Below are 16,837 nucleotides of genomic sequence, written 5' to 3' on the forward strand. Positions count from 1 at the left end.
AATAAAATCATGAGTGAACTGGCTTAATAAAATAGAGGCTCAACATGGTCAAAAGGTAAAATCAGACAAATGACTCTATAAAAGGACCCAACGCTGGTCCCTGTGAATGTACATCGGGGATAGTAAACTTGACCTGAGTGAGCTCTGTATATACTATAAAAAAATCTTTATTTTTATATAGCGCTAACCTATTCTGCAGCGCTTTACATACTTCAGAAACACTGTCCCCATTGGGGCTCACAATCTAAATTTCTTATCTGTATGTCTTTAAGTGTGGAAGAAATCCAGAGAACGCACAGACTTCTTGCAGATGGTGTCCTTGGTGGGATTTGAACCCAGGACCCCAGCGTTGCAAGGCTGCAGTGCTAACCACCGAGCCACCACAAGACTGCAGTGCAAACCACTGTGCCACCACAAGACTGCAGTGCTAACCACTGTGCCACCACAAGACTGCAGTGCTAACCACTGTGCCACCACAAGACTGCAGTGCTAACCACTGTGCCACCACAAGACTGCAGTGCAAACCACTGTGCCACCACAAGACTGCAGTGCTAACCACTGTGCCACCACAAGACTGCAGTGCTAACCACTGTGCCACCACAAGACTGCAGTGCAAACCACTGTGCCACCACAAGACTGCAGTGCTAACCACTGTGCCACCATGTCGCTATGTATTAGTGTGTGTGTGTGTGTATATATATATGTGTGTGTGTGTGTGTTAGTGTGTGTGTGTATATATATATATATATATGCATGCATACAGTGCAGACCAAAAGTTTGGACACACCTTCTCATCTCTAGAACAACTATTAAGAGGAGACTTTGTGCAGCAGCCTTCATGGTGAAATAGCTGCTAGGAAACCGCTGCTAAGGACAGGCAACAAGCAGAAGAGACTTGTTTGGGCTAAAGAACACAAGGAATGGACATTAGACCAGTGGAGATCTGTGCTTTGGTCTGATGAGTCCAAGTTTGAGATCTTTGGATCCAACCACCGTGTCTTTGTAGAAAAGGTGAACGGATGGACTCTACATGGCTGGTTCCCACCGTGAAGTATGGAGGTGTGTGTGTGAGGAGGAGGTGTGAGGCTATGTGCGCACGTTGCGTACAAGCCCTGCAGAAATTTCTGCAGCGATCTGAAGAGCACATGTGCGCTTTAGATCGCTGCAGAAATGTCCGTAGTGAAGCCGATTCCATGCGCTCTGCCTGCAGCTCCTGCCATAGACAGAGCAGGAGCTGCCGGCAAAGCGCAGGAAAGAAGTGACATGTCACTTCTTTTTGCGCAGCGCTTCGGCAGTAGCCGAAGCGCTGCGCTCTTAGACGCCACGTGCGCACGGCCCCTGCACAATCTCCATAGACTGTGCAGGGGCCGCAGGACGCATGCAGTTACGCTGCGCTACAAAGCGCAGCGTAACTGCATGTTTTTAGGCAACGTGCGCACATAGCCTGATGGTGTGGGGGGGCTTTGCTGGTGACACTGAACCAGCATGGCTACCACAGCATCTTGCAGCGGCGTGCTATTCCATCCGGATTGCGTTTAGTTGGACCATCATTTATTTTTCAACTGGACAATGCCCCCAAACTCACCTCCAGGCTGTGTAAGGGCTATCTGACTAAGAAGGAGAGTGATGGGGTGCTACGCCAGATGACCTGGCCTCCACAGTCACCAGACCTGAACCCAATCGAGATGGTTTGGGGTGAGCCGGACCACAGAGTGAAGGCAAAAGGGCCAACAAGTGCTAAGCATCTCTGGGAACTCCTTCAAGACTGTGGGAAAACCATTTCCGGTGACTACCTCTTGAAGCTCATCAAGAGAATGCCAAGAGTGTGCAAAGCAGTAATCAAAGCAAAAGGCGGCTACTGTGAAGAACCTAGAATATAAGACAGATTTTCAGTTGCTTCACACTTTTTTGTTAAGTATTTCATTCCACATGTGTTCATTCATAGTTTTGATGTCTTCAATGTGAATCTACAATTTTTAGAGTCATGAAAATAAAGAAAACTCTTTGAATGAGGAGGTGTGTCCAAACTTTTGGTCTGTACTGTATATATATATACACACACACACTGTATATTATGTATTGACTTGGATCTGATGCCCTTTGGTGTGTGATTACAATGGAGTTTTGATACTTCGTATCTTGGTTGCCACAAATGCAGCGTGTTACTGTTCCAGCAAAGTGAATGGATTATAGGAATCTCTGTGCCACTCAAGCTTCTTTTTTACTTATTGTGAATTGACCTGCGGTGCGAGTGTTAAATCCGCAGCCTGTCATTTGGTCTTGCGAGTACGCTGTTTTCTGTGCAGTTTTTACCCATATACTTGCATTAGGTGCTGAAAATCTGCGGGTAAAAAATGGAATCCGCACATAACTTGTAGCAATAAGGTTTTCTCAAAGCCAAATACCAGGAACTATCAAAAATAAAGCAGCTTTATTTAAAGAATTGTTTGGCTACCGCACATCCAATACAATTTGGTGGGTAGGGGGCAAATGTAAGATGAAACACGGCCCGAGTGGTGTATAAAGCGTGTATGCAGTTATGGTTGAAACCTAGGAAATTAAGTGGAAACTTTAAACACAAAGTATAAAATGCATGAGTCCAAAGGAAACTATACGTATATAAAGTAATGAGGATTGTGAGGTCACCTTTGGTGCTGCAGATTATAAAATACTGGTCACTGATATTAGAACCGCATCACTATAATTTGCCGTTTTAGCATTCGAACCAAAAAAGAAGAAATTGATGGGACTTTCTCAATTTGAGAAGAAAGTAGATACAATGTCCGCGGGTGGCAGAATATGCTGCTTGCTGTCTGTGGATGGCAAAGTTGTGAAGTGGTCCAGTGCTCGTCTGGAAGGGCTGGGGGCTGCTCAAACTTGCCTAGTGGTGGACCGTGCAAGGTGGGTGGCAGCATTTCACGCGATACAGACCGGAGCACCCCGGCTTGCGGTGACCCGGTTGTATAAGTTGCGTGTCTCTCAGGGTGTGACGTCACAGGGTCAGTGTAAGGCTATGTGCGCACACTGCAGTTTTGTTTCTCCAGCGAAAAACGCACCCTCTGTCAGAAAAAAGCATCAAATTGCATGTGTTTTTGATGTATTTTCGCCACATTTTGGTGCGTTTTTGCCCCTGCGTTTTTTTAACCCTTTAGCAACCCATGACGTACTGGGTACGTCATGGATCGTGGGAGGTTAATCCCCGCCCCCTGCCGTGGCGATCCGCACACATAGCTAATTTCAACAGCTGACATGTGCCTGCTAGTCTCCAGTGGAATCGCATTCCACCCGCGACTATTAACCCCTTACATCTCGCTACCAAAATCTGGCAGCGAGATGTATATGCGCTCCACCATTAGGATAACTTACTCCACCCCCATCGGAAGTCACGTGACGTGATCACGTGACTTCCAGTGGTTGACATGGTAGCACAGGGTCATGTGATGAAGCCTGTAGCTAACATGAGTCAGTTTCTCTCAATGCCAGTATAGTGCCGGCATTGAGAGTAAAGCAGCATATCTGCAGATCTCGGCTCTGTAGCTGTGATCTGGAGATATAGCAGAGCGATCAGACAGCTGATCCATATAGCTCCCTAAGGGACCTAGTAAAAAAAAAGTTAAAAAAGTTTTAAAAAATAAAAAACCTAAAAGTTCAAATCACCCCCTTTCGCAACATTGAAAATTAAAGGGTTAAAATATAAAAAAATATACACATATTTGGTATCGCTGCGTTCAGAAATTCCCGATCTGTCAAAATATAAAATCAATTAATCTGATCGGTAAACGGGCTAGCTTCAAAAAATTTCCCAAAAAAAAAATTACGTGTTTTGGTCGCTGCAAATTTTGTGCAAAATGCAATAACAGGCGATCAAAACGTAGCATCTGCGCAAAAATCGTACAGTTAAAAACATCAGCTCGAGACACAAAAAATAAGCCATCAGTGAGCAATAGATCCCAAAAAATGAACGCTACGGGTTTTGGAAAATGGCACAAAACGTGCGCTACTTTTTTTGGACAAACTTGTGAATTTTGTTTAACTCCTTAGATAAAAGTAAATCTATTCATGTTTGGTGTCTGCAAACTCGACCTCAGACATCACACCCACACATCAGTTTTACCATGTAGTGAACACGGTGAATAAAATATCCCAAAAACTATTGTGCCATCACACTTTTTTTGCAGTTTTTCTACATTTGAAATTTGTTTGCTGTTTTCCAGTACGCTATATGGTAAAACGTTTATGGTTTCATTTAAAACTACAACTCGTCCTGCAAAAAACAAGCACTTATATGGGAAGATTAACGGAAAAATAAAAACGTTACGGGTCTCGGAAGAAAGAGAGAAAAAAAAAAAAACGGAAAAACGCAAAACGCCCGGGGGCTCAAGGGGTTAACAATGTCAAAACAGAAGTGACACGCTGCTTCTTTTTTCTGCAACCAAAACTGCAGGCAAAAAAGAAGCAAGGTGCGCACGGCCTTTCAGGTTTCTCATAGACTTTGCTGGGGAAGGATAATACATGCAGTGTAGGACCATAAACTGCACCAAAAAAGCAGCGTGCGCACAAGGCCTAAGATCACACTACGAGTTCCTAGTTAGTGCAAAAACCAACGCGTTTCAAAGGACTTTGCGTCCTCCTTCATCAGGGACATCATATCTACTCTCTTTTCAAATTGAGAAAGTGGCATCAATTTCTTCTTTTTTGATTCTAATGCTAAGACGGCAAATTATAGTGATGCGGTTCTAATATCAGTATCTATTACTAGCACTATCTTATAATCTGCAGCACCAAAGGTGACCTCACAATTCTCAATATTTTATATACGTACGGTTTCCTTTAGACTCATGCATTTTATACTTTGTGCTTAAAGTATCCGCTTAATTTCCTAGGTTTCATCCATAACTGCATAAACGCTTTATACACCACTCGGGCCGTGTTTCATCTCACATTTGCCCCCCTATCCACCAAATTGTATTGTATAACCTAATTTATATAATTGGTGCGGAAAATCTGCAACATGAAAACCCAACAAATCCTCGTTGTGGGCCCGGCCTAGCACATCGCAATGAATAAGCGAAACCCGCTGTGAAAATCTCCAGCCTTTCTCCTAACTTTTCAATGCCTACAAACTGTGACAGGTGTTTTTTTTTTTACTCTGTGAGTAATTATAATTTGCTAAGACCACGTTTAATATCCTTTCATTGTACTTTATTGCAGAATTTCAGCCGGGATTGCATAAGTGACGCCCCCCAGCGAGCGCGCAACGTGCGAGTCCCCCGTAATTGCAGCTCAGAAACTTTTCCTCCCAGCGGTCCCTGCCTCTACACCCGAGTCTGCAGTTCTGTTACGGTTTGTTATATCATTTCTTTTTTTTATTCTTGTACATAGTCGTTTTTATAGAGCTACAATCCATTACCAGGGCTGTGTGACTGCGTCCTTGTTGTGTTACATAGTAAGTACTCCAACAATTGAGGACATAAGTATACAGGATAGGAGGGGCGACGGCTGAACCTGTGCGTTATAAGCCTCGGATTTGGTTTAATGATTTGTGCCGGTTTAGTTTTGATTGCCGGCGGCGGCTGAATAGGCCGCTACAGCCGGTCATATTGTGCCTCTGTATGGCAGGAACTGCACCCGGGAGACTAGATCACTGCTCTCATTCCTCTCGTTTCTAAGACGTTAGACTATCCGAGCCCTGGAAATAGAGCAAGGATTACACACAAAGAAATAGCAGGCCCAGAGGAAAGAATAATGGCCTGTAACCCTTTGTGCGCCGCTCCATCCTTTCAATCCCAACCAGGAATGTGTAACACTTCGCCTTCGCCCCCATACAGCAACCTACATTGTTATACTTATAGGCCTGATTCTGATGGAGGACGCGAAGAGTCGATTCATTCTCCTCCAGACTTAGCAACCGTATTACTGACAATGATCATTTATTTATTTATTTTAATTTATTTATATATTTATTTATATACAGAATTTCTAAACTTTTCAGACACTTGTAAATCACCAGATTTACCGCAACGTGAGGACCTGGAGGTCCAGCTGAGCGATCTCGCCTTACAGAATTTATATATACATTGTGGACTGAATGCACCCGGACTGCAATGGTCGATCTCCAGCTACAAGCAGAGGTATTAATAAAGTGATATAGTGATCCCTAGAAATAGAATCCACCACGATATGTGCGTGGGAGTGTGTGTCATAGACACAATGTTTAGAGAAGATATCTATCTATGTTTGTGAGTGAGTATATATGACTAACGCTGGGTACTACAGCTAATATATAGATCTAATTTATTTTTTTATTTATATATATATATATATATATATATATATATATATATATATATATATGTGTGTGTTTGTGAGTATATATATATATTTTATTTTTTTTTATATATATATATATATATATATATATATATATATATATGTTTGTGAGTGAGTATATATATATATATATATATATATATGTATATATATATTTATTTTTATATATATGTATGTATATATATTATATGTTTGTGAGTGTGTGTGTGTATATAGATATATATATATATTTATTTATATATATATTTATATATGTTAGTGAGTGTGTGTGTGTGTGTGTGTATATATATATATATATATATATATATATATATATATATATCCTCACTCACAAATATAGATAGATCTCGCCTCTAAACATTGTGTCTATGGCAGACGTGTTGAATAATGATGCAATACTTTATACATTTATTTCTACGGCTTGTTATAACACTGGGAGAATTACTGTCCAAGTCCTTGATGTTCTTCCTTTACACCCGTCATCGTGAATATATTCTATATTTATTGCACTGCCGTTTCCCTTTCACTAAAAGTCATTAATCTGACGGCCGCATTATTCAGGATCAGAGACTTGTGTCTTGTATGTGGTAGAAGAAGGCTGGGCCTTGTAGTTCCCCAGCAAATGGAAAGCCACAGCTTAGCCCCGTCTGTGATTATCACATTAGTTATGTGATGTGTAATAGAGGCATAAATGCATTTTTCAATGTTTTGAAACTTTTTACAATTTTAGAAGATTTTTTTTGCATTGATTTAATAATTATATTCCGCTTTTTCTAAGAATATTTCTTTTACTTGCAGTCCATATTATAAAAATTAAAAAAAAATAGCACACAAGCTATGATGTGTAATATTTCAGAGCACTGGTCTGCGGCTGTCCAGCTGTTGTACAATAAGTCTCAGCATGCCCTGACACGGAACATGCTGAGAGTTGTAGTGGGAAGACAGCTGCAACTTTAAGGGCACGGCATTTGGGCTTCTTTCCTATCACAAGTGCTGGACCCCCTTTCTCCTCCATCTGCAGAGATTGCATGAAATGTAAAGGTAATGTGCAGTCATTTCCATGCAATGCGCCAGATCCATAACTTTATTCTTCAAAATATATGAAAACAAGAGTGTGCCGAAAAAAATAATCTAACTGATGTACTGGATCATCATACAATACAATTCCCAGAAATCAGATGTAATATATTCAGAGAGACGGACTCCATGGTGTCACTAATATGCACAACACACGTTATTTTACACCGGTGCGTCGGGTCCGGCACTCTGTATTTTACTTCTTATGTTATGGCAGGACGCTGAATCCTGCAGCCGCACTCAGTGACACGGAAGGCAGCTTTGTATAATGTATTATTCCATCTCATTAGCCTCATTGGCGGATCAGTGGCTTGTTAATCCTGCAAAATGCCACCCATGAAGCCGGCAGACAGGGCGCTTAGAACCGCAGCGTAAACAGATAAACAAGGAAAAAGTTTTGGAAACTTTTTGTTTTGTTTCCTGCTGGTTACACGAGCAATAGAAGGTATCACATTCTCCTGTACCAGAAGCGAACCATCCAGATCTCCACAAACCCCCCTCCTACAGCAGATGTGACCAAGTCCACGGCTACACAACACTATTTCCTTCCTTCTTAATTGCTACAATTAAAATCCTGGGGAAAAAAAAAAAAAAGATTACCGCACTCCCCATCTGTAGGATGCAAATCAAAGCCGCTCACTGCATTATCACAAGTTCTATCCTCTATATAGCAAAAAAAAAATGGTCGTTATTAACAACCAGCGCCACCTTCTAAAAATTGTAGCCATCATTTTACTGCTCTTCTGTTCTTATTACTGGTTATTTGTTTACATCAACCCATAAAGCGATGGAAGAAAATGCAAATTCGTCTCCTCTTCCTATAATGAACATGACAAGGCCGTCTGCAGAACTTGTTAAGCGACCTCCGCCTATCATCGTAATCAATTTTCTATTGGAAATGAAGTGCGGCCCGCGCAGAATCAATACTCTTGTCAATTAAGCGGTGAACACGAGGGGATGGAGAACACGAGGGGATGGAGAACACGAGGGGATGGAGAACACGAGGGGATGGAGAACACGAGGGGATGGAGAACACGAGGGGATGGAGAACTCGAGGGGATGGAGAACACGAGGGGATGGAGAACTCGAGGGGATGGAGAACTCGAGGGGATGGAGAACTCGAGGGGATGGAGAACTCGAGGGGATGGAGAACTCGAGGGGATGGAGAACTCGAGGGGATGGAGAACTCGAGGGGATGGAGAACTCGAGGGGATGGAGAACTCGAGGGGATGGAGAACACGAGGGGATGGAGAACACGAGGGGATGGAGAACACGAGGGGATGGAGAACACGAGGGGATGGAGAACCCAACTCGAGGGGATGGAGAACTCGAGGGGATGTAGAACACGAGGGAACGGAGAACACGAGGGGAACGGGGAACACGAGGAGAACGGGGAACACGAAGAGAACGGAGAACACGGGGGGACGGAGAACACGGGTCTGAGAACACTAGGGGAACGGGGAACACGAAAAGAACGGAGAACACGAGGGGACGGAGAACACGAGGGGACGGAGAACACGAGGGGACGGAGAACACGAGGGGACGGAGAACACGAGGGGACGGAGAACACGAGGGGACGGAGAACACGAGGGGACGGAGAACACGAGGGGACGGAGAACACGAGGGGACGGAGAACACGAGGGGACGGAGAACTCGAGGGGACGGAGAACACGAGGGGATGGAGAACACGAGAGGACGGAGAACACGAGGGGACGGAGAACACGAGGGGATGGAGAACACGGGGGGATGGAGAACACGGGGGGATGGAGAACACGGGGAGACTGAGAACACGGGACTGAGAACACGAAGAGAACTGAGAACACGAGGGGACGGAGAACACTAGGGAACGGAGAACACAGGGGGAAGGAGAACACGGGGGGATGGAGAACACGGGGGGACGGAGAACACAAGAGGATGGAGAACACGAGGGGACGGCACCGCGCTCTTACACCACTCGTTCAGAACTCTATAAATAAAAGTGCAGCGCACAGGAAAATACAGGACGCCCTCAAGACATTATATATGGTGCAAATGCAATAAATTTATGAGACTAAAGTATTATACAAGAAAAACAAGTGGAAGCGTCTGAGCTCATTTTAAGCAGGAACATTGAAAACACTCAGTATGGGATTAGTCAGACTTAATTAAAACAACATGACAGGATCCCAAATGCCTCAATAGACGATCCGGACTCGCAAAACAAGGAGTAAAAAGACTTCAGTCAAAACACCGAGCCCAGCTGAGGGCGAGAATAAAAAAAAAAGAAGAGGCCAAAATACATCACCGGCCAGAAGCAGAGAACCCCCCCCTCCAAATCATCCATCTACACAAGGATGTAGATCTATGCAAATCCAGAGAGGCAAACATCACACTCTGAATAATTCAAGACCTCACACACCTCGTCTCAGCCTTACGAGAATCCAAAGTGGGTTTATTAATAGTAGTGACACCAGCCCAATAATGAGCTCTTCAGCCCACGGAGCGCGAGTAAATGCAAAGACATTAGCATACATCCACTGCCTACATCACACATCAACTCCCAGCATTGCATCTGCTAATCTGCACCCAAACTACTTCAAGATCCGTCTCGAGAAATGCAAAAACGCAAGAGAAAAGCCCCTCACCCCCCCCATACACAATGCACAACAAATCCCAGCATCAGTAATGGAGCCCATACACACGATATACAACAAAAAACAAAATCCATAATGCAGCCCAAACACACAATACAGAACAAAAAACAATATCAGTAGTGAGCCAAACACACAATACACAACAAAAAACAATATCAGTAGTGAGCCAAACACACAATATACAACAAACAGCAATATTAGTAGTGAGCCAAACACACAATACACAACAAACAACAATAACAGTAGTGAGCCAAACACACAATACACAACAAATCCTAGCATCAATAGTGCAGCCCATACACACGATATACAACAAAAAACAAAATCCATAATGCAGCCCAAACACACAAGATACAACAAACAACAATATCAGTAGAGTTACAAACACACAATATACAACAAACAAAAATATTAGTAGAGCTACAAACACACAATATACAACAAATCCCAGCATCAGTAGTGCAGCCCAAACACACAATACACAACTAAAAACGATATCAATAGTGCAGCCAAATACACAACAAATCCCAGTATCAGTAGTACAGCCCAAAAACACAATACACAACAAACAACAAAATCAGCAGTGATATAAACACACAAAACACAACTAAAAACAATATCAATAGTGAGCCAAACACACAATATACAACTAAAAACCATATCAGTAGTGCAGCCAAATACACAACAAATCCCAGCATCAGTAGTACAGCCCAAACACACTACACTGCAAATAGCAATGTCAGTAGTGCAGCCAAATACACAATATACACCAAAAACAAAATCAGTAGTGAAACACACACACAATACACAACAAAAAACAATATCAGTAGTGCAGCCCATACACACAATACAAAACAAATCCCAGCATCAGTAGTGCAGCCCATACACACAATACACCACAATTCCCAGCATCAGTAGTGCAGCCCATACACCACAAATCCCAGCATCACTAGGGCAGCCCATACACACAATACACCACAAATCCCAGCATCAGTAGTGCAGCCCATACACCACAAATCCCAGCATCACTAGGGCAGCCCATACACACAATACACCACAAATCCCAGCATCAGTAGTGCAGCCCATACACACAATGCACAACAAATCTCAGCATCACTAGTGCAGCCCATACACACAATACACTACAAATCCCAGCATCAGTAGTGCAGCCCATACACCACAAATCCCAGCATCACTAGGGCAGCCCATACACACAATACACCACAAATCCCAGCATCAGTAGTGCAGCCCATACACACAATACACCACAAATCCCAGCATCAGTAGTGCAGCCCATACACACAATGCACCACAAATCCCAGCATCAGTAGTGCAGCCCATACACACAATACACCACAAATCCCAGCATCAGTAGTGCAGCCTCTCCTGCGTGGTCTGTCATTACATAAAAAAGTCCCAGAAAATGAACAAATTATACCTAAAAAATGCTTCTCCCAGAGGAAGAAAAAAAATGTGAAAAATTCATGACAAAATATCAAAATGTAAAAAATAAATTAAAAAAATCTTGTGTGAACTTAAAAAAAAAAGAAAAGTCCATTCTGTGTATAAAAATGTATAGTAATGTAACTGTCATGTACATAAGCATATAAAAAAATGCTACAAAATATCTCTCTATATATATAAATGTGTTTATATATTGTGGACCGTATGAATATATTTGTATCAATGTGTGTCTGCGGACCGAAAATATCTATATTGCATTAATGTATAAATAAAATAGCGTTAAGAAGTGCATGTGTATACATGTGTGCATGTCTGCATATGTATGGTCCGATAAATCCCTATATGTCAGCTCGGGTGTGAAATCCGCGCTCGCATAGATCCGGGCGTTGAGGAGCGGTTGCGTTAGAGGTTGCCCTGTGTTGCCGCCTCCTCCTCCTGTGCCCTGTCTGTATGAAGAGCTCCGGCTATGGGACTGTAAAAAAAAAAAAAAAAAAAAAAAAAAAAAAAAAAGAGAGAGGGAGAGGCACACGCTGCAATGAGAGCGCACACACACAGGCTGCAAGCAACAACAGCGACGGCAGCAGCCCGCAGCCTGGAAAGCAGCTCCTGACATTGAGAATGAATGACAGCTTACCTGAGTGCCAATCTTCATCAGACTGACACTGGCGTGACAGCACAGCCTATACTTCCCAGCAAAGGCTGTGACGTCACTGGAGGGGGGTCCGAGCTCACGCCCCCTACTTCTTTTGCTTTTGGCTTTACATTGGCGCCTGTTTATTGCTAGATTTTTTGCGCCATCTAGTGGACGCCGTAGATGTCATCCCTAGCCCACATTCCGCTACTTGTTGTGACATCTGGAGAAATGATTCCAGATATTGGGTCCCATCTACAAGAAGGAGTCGTAAGAAAGAACGGAAAACCGACTCAAAGGAAGAAAAATAATTATTTTACATTTCGTCTAGTGAATTTGTATAAATTGTGCACTCGCTGTTTTGCTGAAACTTTGTACATAGACTGTGCAGTATTATTAGGCAAATGAGTATTTTGATCACATGATACTTTTTATACTTGTTCTCCTACTCCAAGATGTATAGGCTTGAGAGACAATTTTCTATTCAAAATATACCCCAAAAATTAACATAACTTTGGGTAAATTTTAGCAAAAATTAATAAATAGACAAACATAATAATTAGGCAATGATATAGATACCGTCAGTAAAACTCTCTGGTAAAGAGTTAAACTATAGGCTTGAGAGCCAACTACCAATTAAGTAAATCAGGTGATGTGCATCTCTGTAATGAGGAGGGGTGCGGTGTAATGACATCAACACCCTATATAAGGTGTGCTTAATTATTAGGCAACTTCCTTTCCTTTGCCAAAATGGGTCAAAAGAGAGATTTGACGGGCTCTGAAAAGTCCAAAATTGTGAGATGTCTTGCAGAGGGATGCAGCAGTCTTGAAATTGCCAAACTTTTGAAGCGTGATCACCGAACAATCAAGCGTTTCATGGCAAATAGCCAACAGGGTCGGAAGAAGCGTGTTGGGCAAAAAAGGCACAAAATAACTGCCCATGAATTGAGGAAAATCAAGCGTGAAGCTGCCAAGATGCCATTTGCCACCAGTTTGGCCATATTTCAGAGCTGCAGCGTTACTGGAGTATCAAAAAGCACAAGGTGTGCCATACTCAGGGACATGGCCAAGGTAAGGAAGGCTGAAAACCACCACCTCTGACCAAGAAACATAAGATAAAACCTCAAGATTGGGCCAAGAAATATCTGAAGACTGATTTTTCACAGGTTTTATCGACTGATGAAATGAGAGTGACTCTTGATGGGCCAGAGGCTGGATCAGTAAAGGGCAGAGAGCTCCACTCCGACTCAGACGCCAGCAAGGTGGAGGTGGGCACTGGTATGGGCTGGAATCATCAAAGATCAACTTGTGGGACCTTTTCGGGTTGAGGATGGAGGGAAGCTCAACTCCCAGACCTACTGCCAGTTTCTGGAAGACAACTTCTTCAAGCAGTGGTACAGGAAGAAGTCAGTATCGTTCAAGAAATACATGATTTTCATGCTGGACAATGCTCCATCACATGCATCCAACTACTCCACAGCGTGGCTGGCCAGTAAAGGTCTAAAAGATGAAAAAATAATGACACGGCCCCCTTGTTCACCTGATCTGAACCCCATAGAGAACCTGTGGTCCCTCATAAAATGTGAGATGTACAGGGAGGGAAAACAGTGCACCTCTGGGAGCAGTGTCTGGAGGCTGTGGTGTCTGGAGGCTGTGGTGTCTGGAGGCTGTGGTGGCTGCTGCACGCAATGTTGATCGTAAACAGATGAAGCAATGACAGAATCTATGGATGGTCGGCTGCTGAGTGTCATCAGAAAGAAAGGGGGCGATATTGGGCACTCATTTTTTGGGGTTTTGCTTTTGCATGTCAGAAATGTTTATTCTAAATTTTGTGCAGTTATATTGGTTTACCTGGTGAAAATAAACAAGTGAGATGGGAATAGATTTGGTTTTTATTAAGTTGCCTAATAATTCTGCACAGTAATAGTTACCTACACAAACAGATATCCTCCTAAGAAGCCAAATCTAAAAAAAAACCCACTCCAACTTCCAAAAATATTAAGCTTTGATATTTGAGTCTTTTGGGGTGATGGAGAACATAGTTGTTGATCAATAAAAAAATCCTCTAAAATAATTCTGCACACAGTATCAGTGGACTGTATATGATGGAGATTTACTCTGAAATTTTCTTACAGATGCGCTTAACAGTTTGCAACTTTTGTAACAAACTGTAAAATATCCTGAGGATCCATTTTCTACAACTCTCACTACATAACATTACCAAAATCCATGACCAGACGCAATTACCAAAAAGGAATTCAGTTCTCGTAGAGTAATATTTGTAAATTATCCACATAAATGTAATGAAAGACATTGTTTATTGACTTTCCCATAGATATCTATGGCATAACCACAGGATATACCAGAATGTCCTATAGTTAAGATGTTTCCGTTGCTCCTATACCCCCCAGTGGTCTGCTGCTTAAAATGTTTTATTACATATATACAGTTGAAACCAAAAGTTTCTCTCAGTTCTCTATAAAGACACATCTGCAGGTTTTTCCCTCTGCTCTCTATACAGACACACCTGTGGATATATTTTAATGCACACCTGAAACAAACAGCTTCTTTGTGTAGCATCATGGGAAAGTCAATAAAAATCAGCCAACGTCGGGGGCGTGTCCAGGATGCTGAGCTGAGTGGACGTGGGGAAGAGGAGCTCCTGTTGACCCTCAGCTAAATCAGCACTTATCATAAGCACAAACCTACTCACCGGCTCTCAGGATGGGACCACGGAGGATTAAACCGTCGCAGCAGGCATCGGTGGCCCCCCCGCTGCACACCACGGCGCTGGATACTTTCTTGGGCCTGGAACATGGTCCAGGGGAGGCCCAGACGCCATCTTTCCAGGAGCATGGAGGGGAAATGGAGGCACTGGCCCGGCCTGCTAAGCAGCAAGAGAAGGAGGAGTGGGTGAGCGGGGACACAGGGGAAAGTGGAGGAATCTCTGCAGCAGTTCCAACAGGGAATGCCTTGGCTCAGCAGCCCTGCACTGCATCGGATCCTCAGGCACAGCAGCAGCAGGCCCAGGAGCACATAGTGGCTGTGGGAGATAAGGTGGAGGTCGGGGGGCAGCCCTCCCCACTGCCAGGAGAAGAAGGGACTGCAGCTACAGCTGGTAATATCAGGGAACAGAGCAGCCTGCTTCCCCCCTCTGGGCCTCGGTGTGGAGATCAGCTTCCCCAGCACCAGACTAAAACTCCAGCGTCTATTACTGCAGGTGCTCACCTTAAAGGGCCAGACACCTTCTATAAAGACATGCATGATTTCATAAGTAAACTTCCTTCTAAAGAGGACTTTCAATGCCTCATACGTGAGGTTAAAGCAACTTGCAGGTCAGAAATAGCTGAAGTGAGGAGAGATTTGCAGCAATTGTCTAGCAGAATTTAATCCCTGGAGGAAGAGCATGACATCACCAGATCCCATGTATCCGAATTACACAAACTGGCAACATCGCAACAAAAAATAATGGAGGATATGCAGTCTCACATAGAGGATCTCGACAACAGAGGACGCCGTTGCAATGTCCGTGTGAGGGGGGTCCCAGAGTCAGATGGGCCCGAGGACACAAACTCCATACTACAATCCATCTTTAATGAAGTGTTGGACGCTCCCCCTTCTAACATCATCAAGCTGGACAGGGCACACAGGGCTTTACAGCCGAAGAATTTATCCACCCAACCCCGGGACATCATTTGTTGCATTCACGACTTCTCCACCAAAGAACTGATCATGGCTAAGGCTAGAATGAGGCGCACGGCACCTGTGTTCAATGGCAAGGAAATCCAGCTTTTCCCGGATCTTTCTCGCATCACACTCCAGAAAAGGCGGCACCTCAAACCCCTCCTTACGAGCCTGAAGGAGCACCAGGTTCCATACCGCTGGGGTTATCCGTTTGCACTAACAGCGCGCAGAGGGGGTAAATCGGCGACCCTTCGCACTCCAGCAGATACCACTCTGTTCTGTGAAGCACTGGACATTCCAGCGGTCTGTATCCCAGATTGGGACTTGCAAAGGTTGGAAGGGCCGCCCCCTCCCGTGTGGTCCAAGGTGAGGGGTGGAGGGCGTGGGGCTTTGGGGGGGAGAGGAGGTAGGGGCCGCGGGTCGCCCCCCTCCCCGGCTCACCGTTGAGGACACTTCTTAACCTGGTTGGTGCCTATTTCTTATACCCTCTGAGTTCCAGTGGCTGAGCATGCTTTGTGATACTGTGACTCTCTCTACAGCAAGCCTCTGACTGTCCATTGTGTCATCTGCGGCCCTCTGGGTCTGTTGAGCTGCATAAGGGGGGGGGGCTGTAGCCACAATGATGCCGTGGGTGGTAGGGGGGTTGGCGGGAGCCCGGTCCCCTTACTTGGAGTTAGTGGTTGAGGTTTTTTGTTTTGTTTTTTTTCCCCTTGTTTCCTTTTGGCACGGGCCCGTGCCCACTGGACTGACCCCCGTGGGAGGGCTACTGGGGAGTGAGGTGGGTGGCTCTCTTAGCTCAGACGGGTTGGGGAACCTCCCTCTAGGTCTCTCCCTTCCGGGTTGACCCCCCGGGAATCTATGCCTAAGGTTTATGCATTTTGGTTAATGTTCTTAATTCATGTTCATTTCTATGTTTGTCCTTGTCTTCCCCCCTCCCCGATGTTTTTTCCTTATGTGTCCTTTCAGGTACCACCCCTTCTAGAGTCCCTGGGAGCTGCGGCCCTTTGTCGTATGGACC

At 44.1% G+C, this 16,837-nt stretch overlaps 2 protein-coding genes across 7 annotated transcripts in view; one reads left to right on the top strand and one right to left on the bottom strand.

The window, feature by feature from the left end:
• Positions 1-15,025, bottom strand: part of PKNOX2 (PBX/knotted 1 homeobox 2) — a 410,686-nt gene extending 395,661 nt beyond the window's left edge. For 5 of the 6 annotated variants that reach the window (XM_075328085.1, XM_075328082.1, XM_075328084.1 and 2 more), the window contains exon 1: positions 12,139-12,202. The gene's annotated coding sequence lies outside the window, so the exon portion shown is untranslated. Of the gene's footprint in view, positions 1-12,138; positions 12,203-14,848 lie in introns of those variants that run through there. The other variant, XM_075328081.1, reaches the window with a different exon arrangement.
• Positions 5,212-16,837, top strand: part of TMEM218 (transmembrane protein 218) — a 108,195-nt gene continuing 96,569 nt past the window's right edge. Inside the window, exons 1-2 of the mRNA XM_075328095.1 lie at positions 5,212-5,343; positions 5,993-6,131. The gene's annotated coding sequence lies outside the window, so the exon portion shown is untranslated. The remainder of the gene's footprint in view (positions 5,344-5,992; positions 6,132-16,837) is intronic.

The sequence above is a fragment of the Anomaloglossus baeobatrachus genome, chromosome 11, assembly GCF_048569485.1.
Source record: "Anomaloglossus baeobatrachus isolate aAnoBae1 chromosome 11, aAnoBae1.hap1, whole genome shotgun sequence".
Lineage (NCBI taxonomy): Eukaryota > Metazoa > Chordata > Amphibia > Anura > Aromobatidae > Anomaloglossus > Anomaloglossus baeobatrachus.